The following is a 20293-nucleotide window of genomic DNA, read 5'->3' on the forward strand; positions in this document are numbered from 1 at the left end:
AAGTAAATGTTTACAACAATAAAGATTATTATTTTTCAGAAATGGCAAAAGTGCCAAAACATGTACACACATAAATGATGTAAATGAGAACTTTACCTTCATATTTTAAAGGAAACAATTATTATCAATTATCAACCTGAATAATCTAACACCTTTAGGCATGGGGAATTATCTTCTATTTATTAATTTATGTGGAAGCTCCACCTTGACTATGTGCATAACTATTCCCTTGGCAGAAAATCCTAGATTTAAAAAAAAATGAATAAAGCAAGCTAAGCCTTATGAAACATCTTATGCTCTCTTTTTCCTTACAGCAAACTTGTAGAGAGTAGAGGAAACACTGATGGAGTGAAGTCCTAAGTAAATTGATATTTTGACATGGTCGCAACCTCATGAGGACTAAGGATCATCTGGCCCATAAATAAAATTATTAACCATATGGCCAAGGCTCAAGATAAATTCAAAATTGGGGTTTTTTGTGGTATTCTAAGGATAGGTGTTTATGGATTATTGGCCAGTGTGAGCTCCCATTGTCTCAGTGGGTGGACGCACCCCTCGCGGTCCTGACTTCCTTGATCATGTTCTTCCTTCTTCTGCTTGCCAATTGGACCTTGGGAGCTCAGTCCAGTGCTCCATTGTGGGTCTCTGTCTCTATCTTCATCCATGGCCGGATGAAGGTTCTATGGTAATATGCAAGATATTCATCAGTGTGACTGTAGGTTCAGGCACCCTCTCCTCTGCTGCCCACGGAACTAGTTGGGGAAATCCCCTTGGATACCTGGGAACACGGCTAGAGCCAAGACTCTAGCCAATCCTAAAATGGCTCCCTTGGTCAGGAAAACTTCCCTGCTCCCATATCCACCCTTCCTCTTTCTCAATTATCCCATTCCCCCAAGTTCTCCTCAATCCTCCCCTTCTCACTTTTCTCTCCCCATCTCCCCTTCCTCCCAATCCACCCCCACCCCTCTGCTCTCAACTTTTGCCCGACGATCTTGTCAACTTCCAATATCCAAGAGGATAAATACATGTTTTTCTTTGGGTTCATCTTCTTATTTAGCTTTTCTAGGATCACGAACTATAGAGTCAATGTCCTTTGTTTATATGGCTAGAATCCGCTTATGAGTGAGTACATACCATATTCCTCTTTTTGGGTCTGGGTTATCTCACTCAGGATAGTGTTTTCTATTTCCATCCATTTGCATGCAAAGTTCAAGATATCATTGCTTTTTTACCGCTGAGTAGAACTCAAAAGTATATATGTGCCACACCTTCTTTATCCATTCTTCTATTGAGGGGCACCTAAATTGTTTCCAGGTTCTGGCTATTACAAATAGTGCTGCTATGAACATAATTGAACCTGCTGCTCTTTTGGATCCCGTAATTCAAGCGGTCAAGTGGAGGATTCTGATTTGTGAGTTTACCCTTTAATAAATATCTATTTCTCGATTCTGAGCTAGTGTGGGATTTCTTTTAAGCTTCTGACATCATAACAGCTTCCCTGGAGATGAGAGGGAAAGGGGGGCTAGCCACTAGTTAATCATAGAGGCCAGGCATTAATAGCACACACCTTTAATCCCAGCATTTGTGAGGAAGCAGGAAGATCAGGTGTTGAAGACAACTTTGGGCTACATGAGACTGAACCAGTATAAAAGAGAAACAGTCAGCCAGTGGTGGCTCAAACCTCTGATCCCAGCACTTGGGATCTTCTGGCTTTGATCCCAGCGCATGGGAGGTACATGTCTTTGATCATAGTACATGGGAGGCTCACACCATTAATCCCAGCTTCCAGAGGTAGAGACAGAAATATAAGGAGGGTGGAGACAAGATCTCATGTCCATTCATTCTGAGTATTCATAGCGACAGGATCACCTCCATTCTGTCTGAGACTTCATAAAGATAAGAAACGCAACCCAAAGAGATCAGGGGTTGGAAAAAAAGAAGTCAAAGTATTTTTCTTTGCAGATGATGCGATGGTACACATAAGTGACCCTAGAAAATTCTACCAGGGAACTCTTACAACTGATAGCAAAGTGACTAGACAAGATTAACACCAAAAATTCAGTAGTCCTCCTATATGCAAATAACAAACAAATGGAGAAAAAAAATACAGAAAACAACCTTATCTTATTGATAAAAACATTTCCCATACTCGTGGGCAATTAGGATTAACATTGCAAAAATACCATCCTACATGTACTGGCTGTCTTTGTGTGTCAACTTGATACAAGATAGACTCATCAGAGCCCCAGTTGAGGAAATGCCTTCATGAGATCCAGCTGTAAGGTATTTTCGCAATTAGTAATCAGTGGGGGAGGGCCCAGCCCATGGTGGATGGTGCCACTCCTGGGCTTCTGTTCCTGAGTTCTATAAGAAGGTGGGTTAAGTAAGCCAGTAGAAGCAAGCCAGTAAGTCTATCCCCATACATGATCTCTGCATCAGCACCTGTTTCAGCGATCCTGCCCTGTTTGATTTCCTGTCCTGACTTCCTTCAGCTATTAACAACAATGCTGAAGAGTAAGCCTAAAAAAATCATTTTCTCCCCAACTTTATTTTTGATAACAGTATTTTCATCATAGGAATAGAACCCCTAACTAAGACACAGCTCTAATGAAACCTCCATTGACATTCCAACACCTTAATTCAAAGAAGTTGAAAGGACAATTGTCAACTTCATGTAGAAACATGAAAAACCAGCATTATTAATCAGTCCTGATCCTGAACAATAAAGGAACTATAGGTGGTTTCATCATTCCTTATATCAAGGTATATCATAAAGATAGAGTAATAAAAAAAAGTTTGGTATTGACATTAAAACAGAAAACCTAAGCCTTGGAATTGAAGTGAAGAATTAGACATAAACCTGCACACCTATGGACACATGATTTTTGATAAAGGAAAAAATATACATTGGTAAAATAGAGCATCTTTCTTTGGGAACTAATGACTGTGAGAACTGGTCAGAACAAGGACTGGGCAGAATAGAAAACCTCAGACAACATATCCTAGTTGTTCTTTCTTAAAGCTTTGCACACTTTTTTATATGGGTTTAAGCAAGTTAATGGATTCTTGTTTTCCTCCTTTTTGCTTAGCATTAATTTCCAGATGAGATGATTGATTTATTTTTCATGTTTAGGAGATTCAACTGAATATTTAGTACATGAACATTATATTCACTTATTATTAAACTACATAAGATGTTGCCATTTTTACAAGAGGAAGTATGAATATGTGTTCTTATATGTACCGGGTTTTTATTTCAAATGCAGATGATTTGGTTTATTTCTCAAAGTGTTGTATTATTTGAATGTGTTAAAAGAGTCACTATTCTACATTTTGGGGAAAACTCTCCAATTTGGTATTTTGTTGTACAAAATGATATAATTTCTGGCTGTCACTAAACACATAAAATCTAAGCAATGTACAAGTCTACTTTAGTCACTGAATATCTAACATACTGTAAAGCGCAAGGAGACTGGAACTAAAGTAGAAAAAGTTACCTTCACTGTAAAACGTCAGTGCTGTTGATTTGATTTTTAGTGTGTTCTAATCCTCAATACCAATTAGCACATTTTATGACTCTATTTGGATGCTCTCCAAACTTGTCTGTGCCACTACTCTTCATAATGACTTTATTTAAAAAGGCTACCTCAGCCTTTGCTGTTTAGAGGTGGTCTGCTATCAACCGCTGGAATTGCTACATATATTAAGCAGATGTCTCTGCTACAGATTTTTAATTAGTTGAAGAGTATTTGTAATTTTCCTCATATTTCCAAGGATATTAGTCATTCATTGCCAGACCTCCAGGTCACCATTCAAATCAGACAGAAAGCACCCAAGGGAAGGTAGCATCCAAGGCCAAGCATATGTCTTAGTACTTTCTCAACTTAACAACTTATCAATGATGGTGCCAAAAAAAAAAAAAAGAGTAACAAATGAGAGGAAAAGGGACAGGAAAAACGGAAGGAGAAAACAAAGGAGGAAAGAAAAAGGGAGGAAGGAAGGAAGAACAAAAGAAAAGAAAAAGAAAGTCAAACATTCAAACATTTCATTCTCAGTTTATAGTTTATGAAAGAATGCTTAATAATCACAGTTTTCTGAGAATGACCCTTATGATCATTCAGCTATTCCAGGGAGAAAATATTGATAAAATATTTGAGTTCCCATATGATAAAAGTAAGATGTTGACTGTACAATTGGCCACAAACCACCTGGATGAAAATGAGAGAGAGAGATAATATTTATGATCTACATGAAAGAGTGATCAGGAAGTGTTTAAGATGCTCATTATATGTGAAATTCAAGATTGCAGAAGTACCTGGTAACTCTACATCTCCTAATGGATTGGAAGAGGGTGTGGCAAGATCAGTCATAGCTTTTACTTCTTCCCATTGCCTTGCTTAATATGGGGTTATAAAGATTATATTATCACTTTCATGTGAAAATTTAGTGCACAGAAAGTACAAGCAAAGTGCTAGTTGTTTAACATAAAACATCATAAATCTCTATTAAATTTTCCCGTATTGAATCTTTGTTCTTTGGAGAGAGGTGTTTACATCCATTTAAAAATCGATCTGTTAACCAATTGGTGATAGATTTTGGTAAAAATTGTCCAAAAGATGATAAAAAATGCCAACACACAGACAATGTAGTACAGCATATAAATGGACATGCATGCAAAACCTTTGGAAGGAGATGGCAGTTTTTTCATTTTTCAATTGAAAAATTCTGTAGTAATATGAGCGGCAGGGCTGCGTCCCCAACCCCCAGCTGCCTGCCCGGCTAGCTTATGCCCCGAAATAATTACACAGACACTGTATTCATTTAAACACTGCTTGGCTCAAATGACGCCCAGACGTGTGGCTAACTGAGTCCACAAAAAGCCTGAGAAAGCTTGGAAAAGAATAGAGTAAAGCATGTTTCTTATGGCAATCTCTTGGGTCTACTCTGCTTGCCAGAGGCAAGCAAGCGCCTCATCTAAGAGAGGCTTCCTGACTCAGCTTTAGCTGCAAAGCCTGCAGCTCATTAAGAGGTCCTGCCACGAAACACTTAAATAGTGTTGACGAAAAGCTGAACACATGCTTTTAGGTTTTCAGCCGTAGCAGGAAAAAAGCTGTGCCGTTTAAAAATGCCGGCTTTCTGGGCTGTCCTGCCAGGGAAAACTCTGACTGTTTGAGGCAGGAGGGCCGGCTACAAAGAGAGGACTTGAGTGTTGTCTGTTGTAGCTCGCTGGCTGGCAGGGACCTTGAAACGGCATAGAGATGTGGCTATAAACATGGCTGCAGCCTGTATATCTGCCATGAGGCTGGAAAGCTAAGGAATGGACTGGATCTAGCTGGCAAAGCCACGCCTTTAGTCCTACTGATATTGCTTGGTACGTTAAAGACTCATGTGGTCAGAAAAACAGAGATACAGTAAAGAGAACGTCAAAGACAAAGAAAAATTTTAAATGATTTACAGTGTTAAAATATATGCAGACTAAAAGTTAAAATTCTTAAAGTAAACCTCTGTGACTTCAAGGTGTGGTAGCACACGCCTTTAATCCCAGTGCCTAGAAGGCAGAGACGAACAGATCTCTGTGAGTTCAAGGTGTAGTAGCAAACACCTTTAATCCCAATGCCTGGGAGGCAGAGACAGGCGGATCTCTGAGAGTTCAAATACAGCCTGGTCTACAGGGTTATTCCAGGTCAAAGATATACGCTCAAAAAGCAAAAAGTTAACCTAGGAATGTCACAGCTTAGATTCTTAAGCGCCTAGTGATTTAAAGGCGCAAATCAAAAGTGCTCCTGGATAGTAAAAAATTGCAGATTCACAATAGGACAGATTCAGACCACTAAATGAATCACACTGTTGGATGAATGTACGTTGGCTTGGGAGAGAGAAGAAAAAGAATATAGAGAATAAAGTTAATGGTTTAAAAAGAGAAAAGTAAAAGTAAAGTCTTTAAAGAGACAGAGTACAGATAGTTATAGATATAAATAAAAATAAGCCATGTAAAAATGAAAAATTCACAGAGAGTCTGGATTATGTACATTGTGTTTTCTTTGAAGTTTTTGACTGTAAAGGAGCTAAGTACAGACAGACATTTCATTATATGGACTGCCAAATGGAACCAGAACGGATATGATAAGGGTATTACGATTTCAAAATTTGGGTCTAAGGATATGATGCTTTGGAAAGGAGTTTCTTCTTTTGTTTTCACAGAGGACCAGACCCTGTGGATTGCATCTATTCCGATTTGGAATGATGGACCACGTCCTCCTGAAGGGTTGCTGTGAACATCTTCAGAAAATTGCTTTGCTCAACTGCCAACTGAGATTTAACTAGCACACAGGTTATACCATGAAAGACCTAATTAACGACGCCCCCATTCAGCAGGAAGCAGTTTGGAGAGAAAAAACTGCGCCCATGTTCCCAAATATAGTTTATAAATGTTCTTTTACATTTAAAGGGGGATATAATATAGACATGAATAATTTGAATTAGTATAGATTTTGCTTTATTGATAGAGATTTACGGTCAATTTTGTTATATGTATAAAAGTTTCTGATGTAACTTTTACTTGATAACTGTTTTGTTATATGTAATTTTGCTATGTTAAAGTTAAAGCCTTTTTTTGTTTAAACCGAAAAAGGGGAAATGATGGAGGAAGATCATTGGTTAAATTAAAAGGAACTGCTTGGCTCTCATTGGTTAGGAGATAGGTGGGAGGAGTAAACAGAACAAAACGCTGGGAGGAAGAGGAAGTGAGGTCAGACTCGACAGCTCTCCGCTGGGGAGCAGACACAGGAGAGACGCCATGCTACCTGCTCCAGGGAAGATGCACGCTATGAAGCTCCGACCCAGGATGGACTTAGGCTAGAATCTTCCCGGTAAGACCGGTGCTATACAGATGATAAGAAAAGGGCTAGTCCAGGTGGGAGAGTTAGCCTAGAAGATGCTAGGTAGAAATGAGCCAAGCAGTTTCTTTTAATTTAACCAATGACCTTCCTCCATCAAAATTCCAAATCAGATTTTGCATATGATTAATCAGAGAATCATGTAAAATGTACAGCATATTTTCTGACAAAATCAAAGGATGATTTATTTAATTTTCTCTTCATGTAAATGCTGAAACTAAGGTTTAAAAATACTTCCACAGAGGAAACATTTGTAAATCTTGTCAAACTGATATTTCCTTTATTTGGTTGGGTATTACCAGTTAGGGAGTTCTTAATATTTCCTAGTTTGCTTGGTGCATGTTTGGTATTTATTTTATTGATTTTATTCAGGGTTTTCTGTATTTTGTCAAGTGAATTTTTTTTTCAAGTCCAACCTATATGATATTACCCATGCTTCTTGGTCATTATTAGGCTCCTTCTTTTTGTTGGGGTAATTTTCTTCTCTAATTTTGTTGAAAATATGTCCTATGCCTTGACTTGTGTTTCTTTTCCTTTTTCTATTCCTATTAGTGTATATGTTTGGCCATTTCAGGAAGTCCAGAATTTCATGGATATTTTGTGCCTGGAATTTTGCAGATTTTACACCTTTTTTGACTGTTTTATCCACTTTTTCTATCAGGGATTCATTACCTGATATTCTCTTTCATCTCTTGTTCTCTCGGTGAGGATTTTTTCTGAGGTTCCTCTTCGAGTTTCTAAATTTTACATTTTTAATTATAATTTATTTTGGTTTTTTTTTAGTAATATTATTTCTACTTTCATGTCTTAAACAGTTTCTTCAATTCATTCCACAGTTTGTGGTTTCATTGATATATTTAATCATATCCACTTTAAGGTAAGTAAAGTACACAAACTAGCTATTTTGAAGTTCTTGTCTTGAGTTTCAGCTGAAATGTATTTGTCAGAGTCAACTCTAATAAGGTTACTGGTTTCTGGTAGAGACCTGTTGTTCTGGTTGGCATTAGTGGTTTCTTCACTAATGTCTAAGTATCTGTGTTTGATATGATTATAATTCTACATTTTGTAAGCTTATCTTATGTTTGTTGAGTGATTGTTCTGTTCCGTGACTTCTGTGGTCCTGCCTCTTTCTCAGGAGAATGTGGTGGTTGTTGGTTACCTGGAAAGGAATACTTCTGAGATCCTGCAAGTTGTGTCCCTTTGGGATTCAAAGTAGAATATGTTTCTGGTTTTGGGAAGCAGACATGAAGTGATGAGAATGTGCTATAAGGGAGGGGGATTTAGGGGGGTCCATAGGAGGGAAGGAAAGTTGCATCTGCTCCAAGGATCTCTGGAGTCCCTAGGTAATAGAGAGAAGACAAGCCCCTGCGCATAGTCTATTATGAGGCTGGGATGGGACTGGGGATTTGTAAAAGAAGATCAGGAAGGAAACTGGGGATTGACTACCTCATTCTTAAGCCACTACTAGCTGGTTTGTTTTCAAGATAGAGAAAGCCTCCAGTGAAAAGACAAAAACTTGAATACACGTCCAGAAACAAAACACATTTTTTTTGCTTCATTCTATTGTTCAGAATCCATTTTCCTTTGCTTCTTAAATCTGGCTTCTGTATAGAGATCCACATAGTGTTAAGTGGGTATCCTGCAGTTATAAAGAGTCACACACATCCCGACTGTCCATACCTCTTAATCTAGGAGCAGCACCTTGTAACACCACCGTCATCCACAATGAGATGTGAAGTAGTTTTTACCTTGTACTGAAATTGTTTAGTTTAAGTTTACAGCACCAAGCATAACTCCCCTCCTATTCACTGAATCTTGGATACAAGTAAACAGTGCTGATTATCTCTAAGGTAAAGGGCCACTATTATACCATTAAAGATATTATACTGGGAATTTTATCAGTCAATAAATTTTATCTTTTCTTCAATTTTAGACTCTTTCCTACTTGTAAGTAATTAGCAGGTGAAGAAAATGACCACATTCCTATACCGTTAGTGGCTATCATATACTGAAAATACCAAATAGTTTCTCTCATAAGGATAGATAGAATACTTAAAAATAGTGATACATGCTGCACTAATACTGGTGTGTCAAAGTAAAATCAATTTCCCAATAATTCTATCTGCAAATTAAACAGGAGTCCACCTTACAAAACAACAAAGAGAGATAGGCAACTTGATGATGATATCAGCTAATTAAACATGCTTAATGGGGTGGCACACGCCTTTAATCCCAGCACTCAGGAGACAGAGGCAGGTGGATCTCTGGGAGTTCGAGGCCAGCCTGGTCTACAAGAGCTAGTTCCGGGACAGGCACCAAAACTTACAGAGAAACCCTGTCTCAAAAAAAAAAACAAAAACAAAAAAAAACATGCTTAATGGATTCTATATTTCCTTAGATTCTTTCCAGCTGCAATGATAAATACTCTGAGTAAAGCTCATAGTTGAAGTTATAAACCATTATGGAAAAAATTTCATGTAAGTAGGAACTAAAGACAGCTAGCATTTTTACATTCACAATTAAAAATCAGACGAATAAGAGCTGTTTTGGTAATGTTCAACTCTCCTTCCTCCAAGATTCGAACCAAGTAAATGTAGAGCACTCACAAAGGACTGTTAATGAACCTCAATTAATAAATTAAGATAAATAATAAGATAAAACTAAAGAAAGATATCCCTTTACAGACATGGACAGAGGTCCATTGCCTAGATAATGTCAAGTAGATAATAAACACTAACTATACTGTTGTCCAGAACAAACCAATAAAAATCATATTGAAGGCATCATGATTCTTGACACCTCAAAGAAAACCATTGTTTTATCTAACCATTTGAGTCTTTAGAGGAAATAGATTTATGTTCATGAACAGAAATGACTAATGATATGTCTTCATTATCTCTACAGTTACAAAAAAGGTTGAATAAAACCACAATTATTCTATTCACTGTAAATGACATCATTTTTTTAAAAAAAAACACCATTATATTTTATTGAAATGCTTTTCTTTTGAAGGTAAAATATTTTCTGAAGCTTACTGAAAACTTCAAGATGATACCAGATGCCTACCAAATCAAGAACAAATGAAATGAAAATGATTTTCTCTAACATAGAACTTGCCACTCTTCTGATACAACATAGCCATAAGGGCATTTAGAAGATGAGGCAGCCTATATGTGAAGCATTAAGATATAAAAGTTTTCTTCAAAAGATAAAACATATTTGCACCTCATATGAAAAGATAAATGCCGTCGATCAGCACCACTAATAATAATCTTACTTTTAATTTCTGCCAACTTAATTATATTTTTAAGATTTTTGGCACTATTGGGAAGATATATGCAAGTCATTATAACTACAATCTAGAGGTTATTTTCCCTTTAATATATTGCAATACTTTATCCTTCTTAGAAATGTTCTTTTGTGTGTTTTTGCTGCCTCTTCAATAATCTGTTGGGCACTGGTGTCCCCCCCTCTCTATATATTATGTGTGTGTGTGTGTGTGTGTGTGTGTGTGTGTGTGTGTGTAATTCCACATATACTTGTGAGTAATTTATATGGATTCTAGATACAAAGACTGATTCTGATTCTTCATCGGGAACTATCAAATTTACTTTCTGAGAAAAGGTCACTCTCTGGGACTTGGGACTCAAGACTTAGTATAGGCAACCAGGCTAGAATATGTGAAAGATCTTCTTGTATCTGTCTATACATAGTGGTTGTGTTTGCCTATTTTTTCCTTACTTAAGGGGTATGTAGATTTAGGTTGCCAGGTTTTGTGGTAAGCATTTTCCAGCTGAGCTATCTCTTCTAAACCCCTCATTGTCAATCTGAAATAAGTAGCATGATCTTCTCTTACAGTCTCACTCTTACACACAAACATTAAATTACTAAAGACAAATGTTTTCTCAAGACCAGATGAAGTTATTAGAGTGCTAAGCATGTGTACCTGACAATGAGGTCATTGTTATCTCAACTCTTCAAATTAAAAATACTGGATTCTGCTTTGCATTTTAATCATGTGTTAGCATCATCATAGATTTCAGGTGCCTCATGAAAAAAGGCTCTATTTTTGATGGTAAAATTAAGCATAATAATATGCTATGGGTTTTTTTGTTGTCATTTTCATGATTTGATATCCAGAGAGATGATATTCTGTCTTCCTGTTACCAAAGAAAGAAAATTTATGAAAATGATAAGTTTACCTAATCTCAAAATGATGACATTTTCAGGCTAAAAATTTTCTTGCTTGGATAGGTAGGGTGATCTCAGAAGAAGTTATAGAAAACTGATCTTTAATCACAATCTAATAAAGTATCAATATTTAACTAAATACATTAAATAAATGTCCTATTTTGTAGAGAATGTTGGAAGAATGTAAATATTTAAATGTAATAATAAAAATTTCCCACTTTCAGATTTCATTTGTATAATAAAAGAAATACATTCTGATATCTTTAAGCATAAATATACAAATATTGTGATTTTATCAATTCTATTATTTTTTAAAAATATACATTACATTAACAATTATCTTTCTGACTTTAAAATTGAGTTCTCCTTTAAAGAAATTAATATTCATAGGAAAATTAGTCATATTTCAGTGACATAAAGCATATATTGCTCTCAGGAGGCATGAGTGTTTAAATTTCTGTCGCTCAATGGGTCAGCTAGATTTGTAGAAGAAACCTGCCTTTAAAAAGAATAATGAAATAGTCATGAAATAGTTTAACGCTGTGTATCTATATAATTCACACATGCATATATTAAATGACTAAATGCTTCATTGTACCATTAAAAAATAACATTGAAGAAAACAACACAAAAACAGTGACAAGTAAACTAAGACAATGAAAAAAATGAAAACAAATAAATTATATTAAATATTCTATGTTACAGTCATGTGCTCTCTTGACATTGGGGCTCAATCCTGAAATTCATAGTTTCTTCCTGTGAGAAGGCACTCTTGTCCTTGCCTTCACTTTTGCTGGCATTTCATAATAATGTCTATTTGATAAGAAGAAGGTACATTGTGCTTTCAACCTCGAAAATCACTTTATCAAGTTTGAGTAGAGGTGAAATAAACAAAATGTCTATTTATGCATTTTATATATTTAATTCACAAAATACAAAGATGGATCAAAAAAGACAACTCAGATATCTCAGTGCTTCTCCATATCCATAAAACTTAACACTTAAAATGTTCATTTAAAAGATTAACATATGCTTGGATTCTCTATAACTGTTAGCTATACACATTATACACATCAAATCAACTATTTTCACAGAGAATTCTACAATTAATAAAATCCCACAGGTTTATTATAACTTCTATTCATTTTCATCAATTTCCTTTGATAGTTGTTTATATATATTACCTTAGTATATTAACAAAATTATTGATAACCATCAAAATAAAGTTATAACTGTATCTTATCAAAAATAGTAATTATAAAAGTGTTTGTCACACCATAATAATAAATAATAAAAAGTGATTAAAACCAAAATAATTTGCAAAATTGAAATCCCCATCAAAATATATATACTTGTTTTTTTATTAAATATTACTTCCATTTTAAATAATAGCCTGACTTAAATTTCCATGTTTCAATTGCAAGAGAAGAGCTCTCTTCAGGGACTGGCTAACACGTCTCCTTCCCTTCTTTCATGATACTTTCAAGCAAAATGTACTGAAAATATGTTGAAATGCAGAGGACTTACCTACAACAGACTACACTTCATTGTTATTCATCCTTCAGAAGAAAACCTTTCAGCCCAGAAAGTGAAATAAATTCTTGGGCACAGAAGCCAGGCTATAGTGTTTCCTGCTTCCCTCAGCTTGGAATCAAGCTTTGCAAAGGTCAGACCCTCCTTTCCTAGCTGTCCTGAACCTTAGAGGATTTGACTCTCTATGAACATTAGTTCCTAACAGTTCTTCTTGCTTTTCTGCTTGTCTGTAAATAGTACAACTTTTGCTCATACCTAAGTGAACGAAGTGGTAATGCAAGTGATAAACGTATATTTGATTAGGCAGCTGGCTATCCTGTGAGATTCAAAGCTTTAGAAACTATGATAGAATTCTGGATGCTGAGTGCATGCAATGAATCCTTTCAGACTTAGGAGACGTTGGGAAGGCAAGTTACTCAGAGTCTACCTCTGAGTTAGGTAATTATGGGTTTTCCCAAGTGCTGATAGCTGTGTATGTTTGCTCTTCTACTAAACAGCAGTGTCTAAACAGCAGGTTAGGTACTTTCTTATTTATTTACTATTACTGTGATATAATCATACCTATGTTCAAGTTTCTACATGGTTTTCATAAAGCATTTAAAATTGTGTAATTAACATGCAGAAATTTTAATTTCTATTTAGTCTATAATTTATAAGTTATTTACATACATTGTAAATACATTTCAGAGCTCTGTAGCTACTATCTTTCCTCCATTCATATTTGTTTCTTTAAGGAATAAAAAATATTTAATATAAATATAATATTGGCAATCATTTACAGACATATTTATTTTTCTCTGTGTGAAGTAATTTCATGCTCCACAGTAACAAAACATTTTCTATATCTCTTTGAAAATGTAATTGTTTTATTTTCACAGTTAGATTTTTTAAATTACATTACAACTCTATGTTCAATTGTGAAATTTGGCAACTCTTTAGAGTGTTATTACATTGTTTTGATATTTACATGGCAAAATCTATAGCTTATTCTGCTCCACAGAATCCAGTACAGCAAATTACAAGTAATTGGACATAATCCCGCATGCTGGGATTAAAGGTGTGAGTCACCACTGCCCGGCTATGTTGACATCTTTTATTCCTGTAACTTCATCATTCTCTACATGAAATAAATTATTTCCTAATAAATTATTATGTAATATACTTATGAGGTCCTGCCAACAAATGTTATTTAGTAACATAAATTAGAGAAGGAAAATATTTTTATTAAAAATTTTTAATACATTTTTTTCTCATTTTACATAGCTATCCCTGTTCCCACTCCCTCCCCTTATCCTTCTCCCCGACCTTGCCATCCACTCCTCAGAAAAGATAAGGCATCATTAAAGTCTGACCCCTCACTTATAGGCAAGACAAAGGTTCTCCCCCTTTATTTAGACTGAGCAAGGTATCCCTCCATAAAAAATGTGTTGCATGATGCCGGTTCATACACTAGGGAGAAATCATGGTCCCACTGCCAGTGTCCCCACAGACTGCCCAGGACTCACAACTGTCCCCCACATTCAGTGGGCTACTTTGGTCCTATGCAGGTTCCCCGCTACCAGTCCAGAGTCAGTGAACTCTCTCTAACTCCGATCAGCTGTTTCCATGGGTATCCCCATCATGGTCTTGACGAGTTTCCTCATATTATCACTTCTCCCTCTGTTGGACTGAACTCCAGTAGCTCGGCACTGTTCTTTGCTGTAGATCTCTGTATCTGCTTCCATCAGTTGCTGGAAACCCGTTTTACAAGGAAACAGGTACCCTAGAACACAAACCACACAAGAATAAAAGAATAAAAGAGAATTGCAGACAAATCTCCCTCATGTGAAAATACTTAGTAAAATACTGGCAAACTGAATCCATGAACAAATCAAAAAAAAATCATCCACCATGATCAAGTTGGCTTTATCCCACAGATGCAGGCATAGCTTGGCATATGAAAATCTATCAATGTAACCCATCATGTAAACAAATTGAAAGAATAATACTGTATGATCATCTTAATAGATTTCCATACTCAGTTAGAAAACCATTGAGGAATGATTGAATAGGAACACTGTCTTCCAAATAAACACACTGTGTGTATATACACTAGTGTGTATACATAAAACTACTTTACATGGTCCAATAAATATATTTTCAATTTTATAATAACTTATAAATTGAAAATTAACATTATAGGCATTTGCACATTAATGGAGAGGTTTTATTTAGCCTTAAAGCCTTCCTCACTAATTTTAATTTGCAAATCTGTAGTGTCTCATCTACACCAGAAATGTAACATCTGCAGAGTCAGGGAATAGAGCCACTCTATTTCCACTCTAGAAACAGCCACACATAGTCCATAGCTGCACTCCATCTCCGCATTTCCATCATCTTGAGAATTTCATGTAAGTGAATTGCACAATATGTAATATTTGTAGACAGGGTTGCACATTAATTTCTTTAGATAAGTGCAAGTTGTAATACTTATCAATAGTTTATTGTTTTTATTTCTGAAGTGTACTATTGTAAACACGTATCTCACATTAACAACTGATGGATTTTGACATTTGTGTTATTCTCAGTTTTGGATTAGTATGAGTCTGATTTTTCTGAATAAAATGTGTCTGGGAATGTTATTTATATGTTGTATCGTGGGTATAAATTTCATATGTGATGACTTTCAAATACTTTCCAGAATGGCTTTAGTAATTTACTTCCTCATTAGCCAAGTGTAATTCATGTATCGACTGTATTTTTGTCAGTATCCAAATTATTTTATATAATTAAATTTATACTTGTTTGAGGCTGAAAAGGGTACATTTATCTATTAAGGTCAGCCATGAGTTTCATCTGCTTATACACATCAACTTTATTATGACTTATACATTTTTATCTCAACTACAATCACAAAGTTTTGCCAGTTTTCTCAGGTGAGGAATTATTGATGCTAAAGTTACTCTTAACTTACTGAGCCTTCCATGTGAATGCCCTTAAAAAGAAACTTTGGTTGTTCTGAGACTATATAAACAAAAAAAAATGGACCCATCAATTATTATGTTAATATCTGTGTACACACAAACACACAGATAAATAGATAGATAAAAGATGATAGTTGATAAACAGTATATATGTGGTATATAGTTATATATACAATATATATAGAAACACATGTATGCAGGTAATAAAAATAATCAAAGAAAATAGTCTAATTTTTGGAAATACAGGGTAATGTCAGAATTTTTAATAAGCAAGATCTGGCAGAAGGAAATATTATTTAGGGTGAGCCCTTGACAATTATTTTTAGAAATAAACTTCTACACTTTCTCGTTTTCTACCATTTGTTTGCTCTAAGGTAAATAACTTTGCTCTACTTAACCCTCATCCTGCCACGACATTCTGCCTCCCTACAGCTACAAAATAATGAGAATGCTAACCATGAGCAGGAATTTCAGAAATCATGAAACAATTAAGTGCCTTTTTAAAATTTGTTTCTCATACAAACTCACAGTGACATAAAGCCAAAACTAACAGTTGAGATCTTACCTGTCAGGTTTCTTCTCTGTAGAGTTACTCCCTTGACTTCTTAATACACCTTTAAAAAACACAATAGCCATGCAATGTCTACAATACAAGGATAAAGATTATGGTCAAACATTTCCTTTTGAGAATTTTTGCAAGGAAAATATGCTTGTTTTCCTATATATCATATGTTGTCATGCATACTGCACAAATTTATGTTCAAAAGTTTATTACATCAGTATGAATTCAGAGATGTATTTTACATTTTGGTTTGCATTTTAATATTATTTGTGTTGTAAAAATGGTTTCAGCTACAGTTACAGAAAACTCTTTCAGGTGACACATAATTCCACTAAATATTTCAGCTTCATTATGCCTTTTTTTTTTCACTTCTCATAGTCTGGGAGGCAGCTGATTCCTATCAAATATTTGTTGACAAAGTCTTTGACTGAGCCATGTCTTTAAGAAGTGCTCTTCAATTTAACTCTAGAATAGCTGTAGCAGACAAAACAGTGTCTGTCAATATGCTTATTGGTACTGAAGTGTCAGATCTGGCATATCTTACCTAAAAGACCAAGTGAACGTGTTCTCATCACTATCAGAGTATAAACAAATGTAAGCACATCTATTTCTATCTTATAGTATTAATATAAACATGTATTTTCACTTATATTTATAATTCCATGAGACATAATTATGATTTCTTATAATTTATAGGCTCTAATGGATGCAAAACATTGAAACAGACATCATTTTTTCAATATGGTATATTGAAAAGACTATAATCTTCCCATATAATTTACTCAGCATTTCTATCAAAATAATCAGCCTACGTATGTCTCACTTCTTTCTGTTTCTCTTTTTGTTCAATCAAATTTCTGTATATAATCTCATCATGAGCAAATTATCACGACTAATTTAGCTCCATATAAAACACATTAAAATGATGCAATGTAGGTCCCTGAACTATGCTCTTCCCTTTACCAGGATTGTATCTTTTACTTGTGCCTAGAAAAATTTGTCCCTATCACAAAAATAGTATCTTAAGGTGTAATTGTCAGGATGTTCAAGTCAATAAATAAATTTGTGTAACAATAATAACTTAGTGATATTTTGAAACATGAATATCTTTGATTTCTTTCATAATTTTAAACTTTTGGTGTGCAAATACTGTGCATTAAATAAGTATAAAAGAGTCTTAGAATCCAAGATCAAAATGACATACTTAACTAAAATTTAGATATTAGCAGGGCTATATTTTCTCTCAGAGATATAGGTTGAATATTATTTTTTTCAGTTTCTGGTAATGACTTGAATTATTTTGTTACTATTCATCTTTATCTTCATACCAATAATTGTCTATTGAGCACTTATGAGTTAATAGTTCTTCTTTCTTCAATATTTTAATACACTTCTTTTTATTTTATGAATTATTATGACTGCATTCCTATAATCAATATATGTAACAGAAATACCTTACAAGAAGAAAAGATTATTTTGCTCACAGGTTCAAAGATTTGAGCCAAAGTGCGAAGAATCCACGGCAAAGCAGAAATGCTTAAATCATGGTGGGACAAGAGACAGAAGGAATGGGGATGGATATGAAATAGTTGACTCCACATTTTAATGTGTCTGTACCCCTGCTTATGTGATAGCACAATAAGAAAGTAGTACATAAATTTTGTTTTAAGTGAATATTTCTGGAAAAATCCTCACATATTCACCAAGAAATGTGTGACACACATCTGCTGAGATATTCTAATGAAGTCAAATAGACAATGAAGAATAATAATCAGGATATTGACTCTGAGATAACCCAAAATAAGCTATGTCTCAAACTCTTGTGAATAGTAATACGTATCATATTTTAGTTCTTTGATAATTTTATACAATATTTTTGATAATATTCACTATACAGCTACTCCTTGATGAGTTTAAGCTTTTCTACTCACCCTACTTTCTGCCCTCCTTTCTATTCTGTAACACCCGATTTGGTGTTACACCCTCGGTACAGTTCCCACACCACTGTACCGAACGCGAGTCGGGCAAGGGCCTGGAGATTGAAAAGAAGACACAGAGAGACCAGGGTCATTCGAAAGGAGATCAACCGAATGCCCCTTTATTCAGCATTGGGGGAGTCCTTATCTACCTGACTGCAGCACAAGGATCTCCGCCCAGGCAGGTGGGAAATTACCATAATAACAATGGAGTAAATGCCCTGCAGCTAACCACCAGGCGGGGCAGGGAGAGCACAGAAACACACAGGAAGCTTAGTTAGTTGATCATCAACTGTCCCCACAAATGCACCGCAGGAATAAGGGAGACCAGGGCCCTACACTATTCCTTTATAACTTGCACATTATTGTTTCAGAATTTCACATTTAATCTCTCTCTCTTTCTCTCTCTCTTTCTCTCCTTCTCTCTGTGCATGTGTGTGTGTGTGTGTGTGGTTGTGAATTCAGATGTAGAAATTAAAGACTGAGTTTGAGTTCAAGAGTTTTTTATTATTCTATATCCACTTAATTAGGTCTTGCCTGTTGGCTAATCTGACTGACCAGGCAAGGCTTTTGAACCACTCTGTCTTCATATATAAATTCTGAGATTACATAAATGAGCCACCCTGTTCAGATTTTTATTTGGACCATGGGTAATCAAAACAAAATCTCTATGCTTAAAGAGAGAGAACTTTAATGACAGAATCAACTCCACAGCCATGATTTAAAATTCTTAAAATTATAATTATTTAATATATTTGTATATTTCCATGGTTGGTGAGACTGCTGGAGAACACACATGGAAGTCAGAGGTCAGGAGTAAGGGATAAGAAAGAGAATCAGTAACAATAAATTTTGTTTGAGAACATCATTTTAAAGCAGTGTGTGGCATGCTAATTAAAATGAAATAATTGAAGATTATAGAAGATTTTTAACTGAATATTTTATTTTGAGGAATATAGAATTAAAATCTGCTTACATTTGTACTGCCATTATTGAGTCCATTTCCTTATAGGTTAATAATTTCAGGATGAATTAAAATTATTATTATATTTACATACTGAAAAACTTCATGTCTATGCCAGAGTTGGGAATATACAAATATGTATACATTATCCATGCATCAGAGCATTTTAAATCATACAATTAATTAAAAATAACACTATTTTTATATGTGTATGTGTGTAATGGTAATTAGTGGTAAACAAAGAAGCCATGGATTTGAAAAAGAGCAAAAGATAATAATGTATTAAAACTTCACCATTTTTCTGGTGTACCTGTTATCATGTAATCCATATCACTGCTAGTCAATAGCAACAAAATTTATAATTATGTATTTTGTTTCCATTTAGATGACAGAGCGACAATAACAAATCATGACACACTACAGAAAACTTAATGGAAATCTGTGGGATGCTAATTGTTCCCCACTATTGCTCTGTGATAATGTCTTACAAAAGCTCTTTAAAATGAGTCCAATAAGACATGGTGTAATTTTCTTGGTACTTCGGCTTCTATACAACTTTTCTAAATGCTCTAGGAACAGTTAGTGTTAAGAAGTATACTGCTAAAAGTGTGAGCTTTCGTTAGCAACTTGTAAAGGGAGAGTAGTCACCAAAAATTACAATACATTTTATAATAATATTTTGCTAATCTGAGTGCATTTGTTCTGATTTTACCCCACTTTGGCTAGAAACATTCATACATATTTGAATACAGGTCTGAGTTCTAAAATGTGACTTTCATGATTTTATTATTTTAATAATAGGAAAACAGCTAAGATAAAAATCTATTGAAAGAAAAAGATTTGAAGTCACCTTTTCTATTTAGTGAACCTGGAGGCTGAAGAAAAGCGAGAGGAGAGAAACTATGCAAGCCGTGTTAAAGCTGTATGAGAGACAAAAAACAGTTCAAATGCAGAACCTGAAAGAAAGAAATCATGTGCACTACATAAGAAAATTATTTTAAAGACAAGTTTATTAGCATAAGCCATCAGAAAAAAACAAAGTATTTGGTTTTCTATTAAGTACATTTGCTTAGTTGAACTTTTGTTTTTTAAAGAGTATGTGTTGTTAGATAAACAATCTTTTTTTAAATTTTCAATTGTTAATATTGTCTTATAATCTTTAAAGTTAACTAAATTTACAATAACAATATACTAAAATAATAATAATA

This window comes from Microtus pennsylvanicus, chromosome 7 (assembly GCF_037038515.1).
Source record: "Microtus pennsylvanicus isolate mMicPen1 chromosome 7, mMicPen1.hap1, whole genome shotgun sequence".
Classification (NCBI taxonomy): domain Eukaryota; kingdom Metazoa; phylum Chordata; class Mammalia; order Rodentia; family Cricetidae; genus Microtus; species Microtus pennsylvanicus.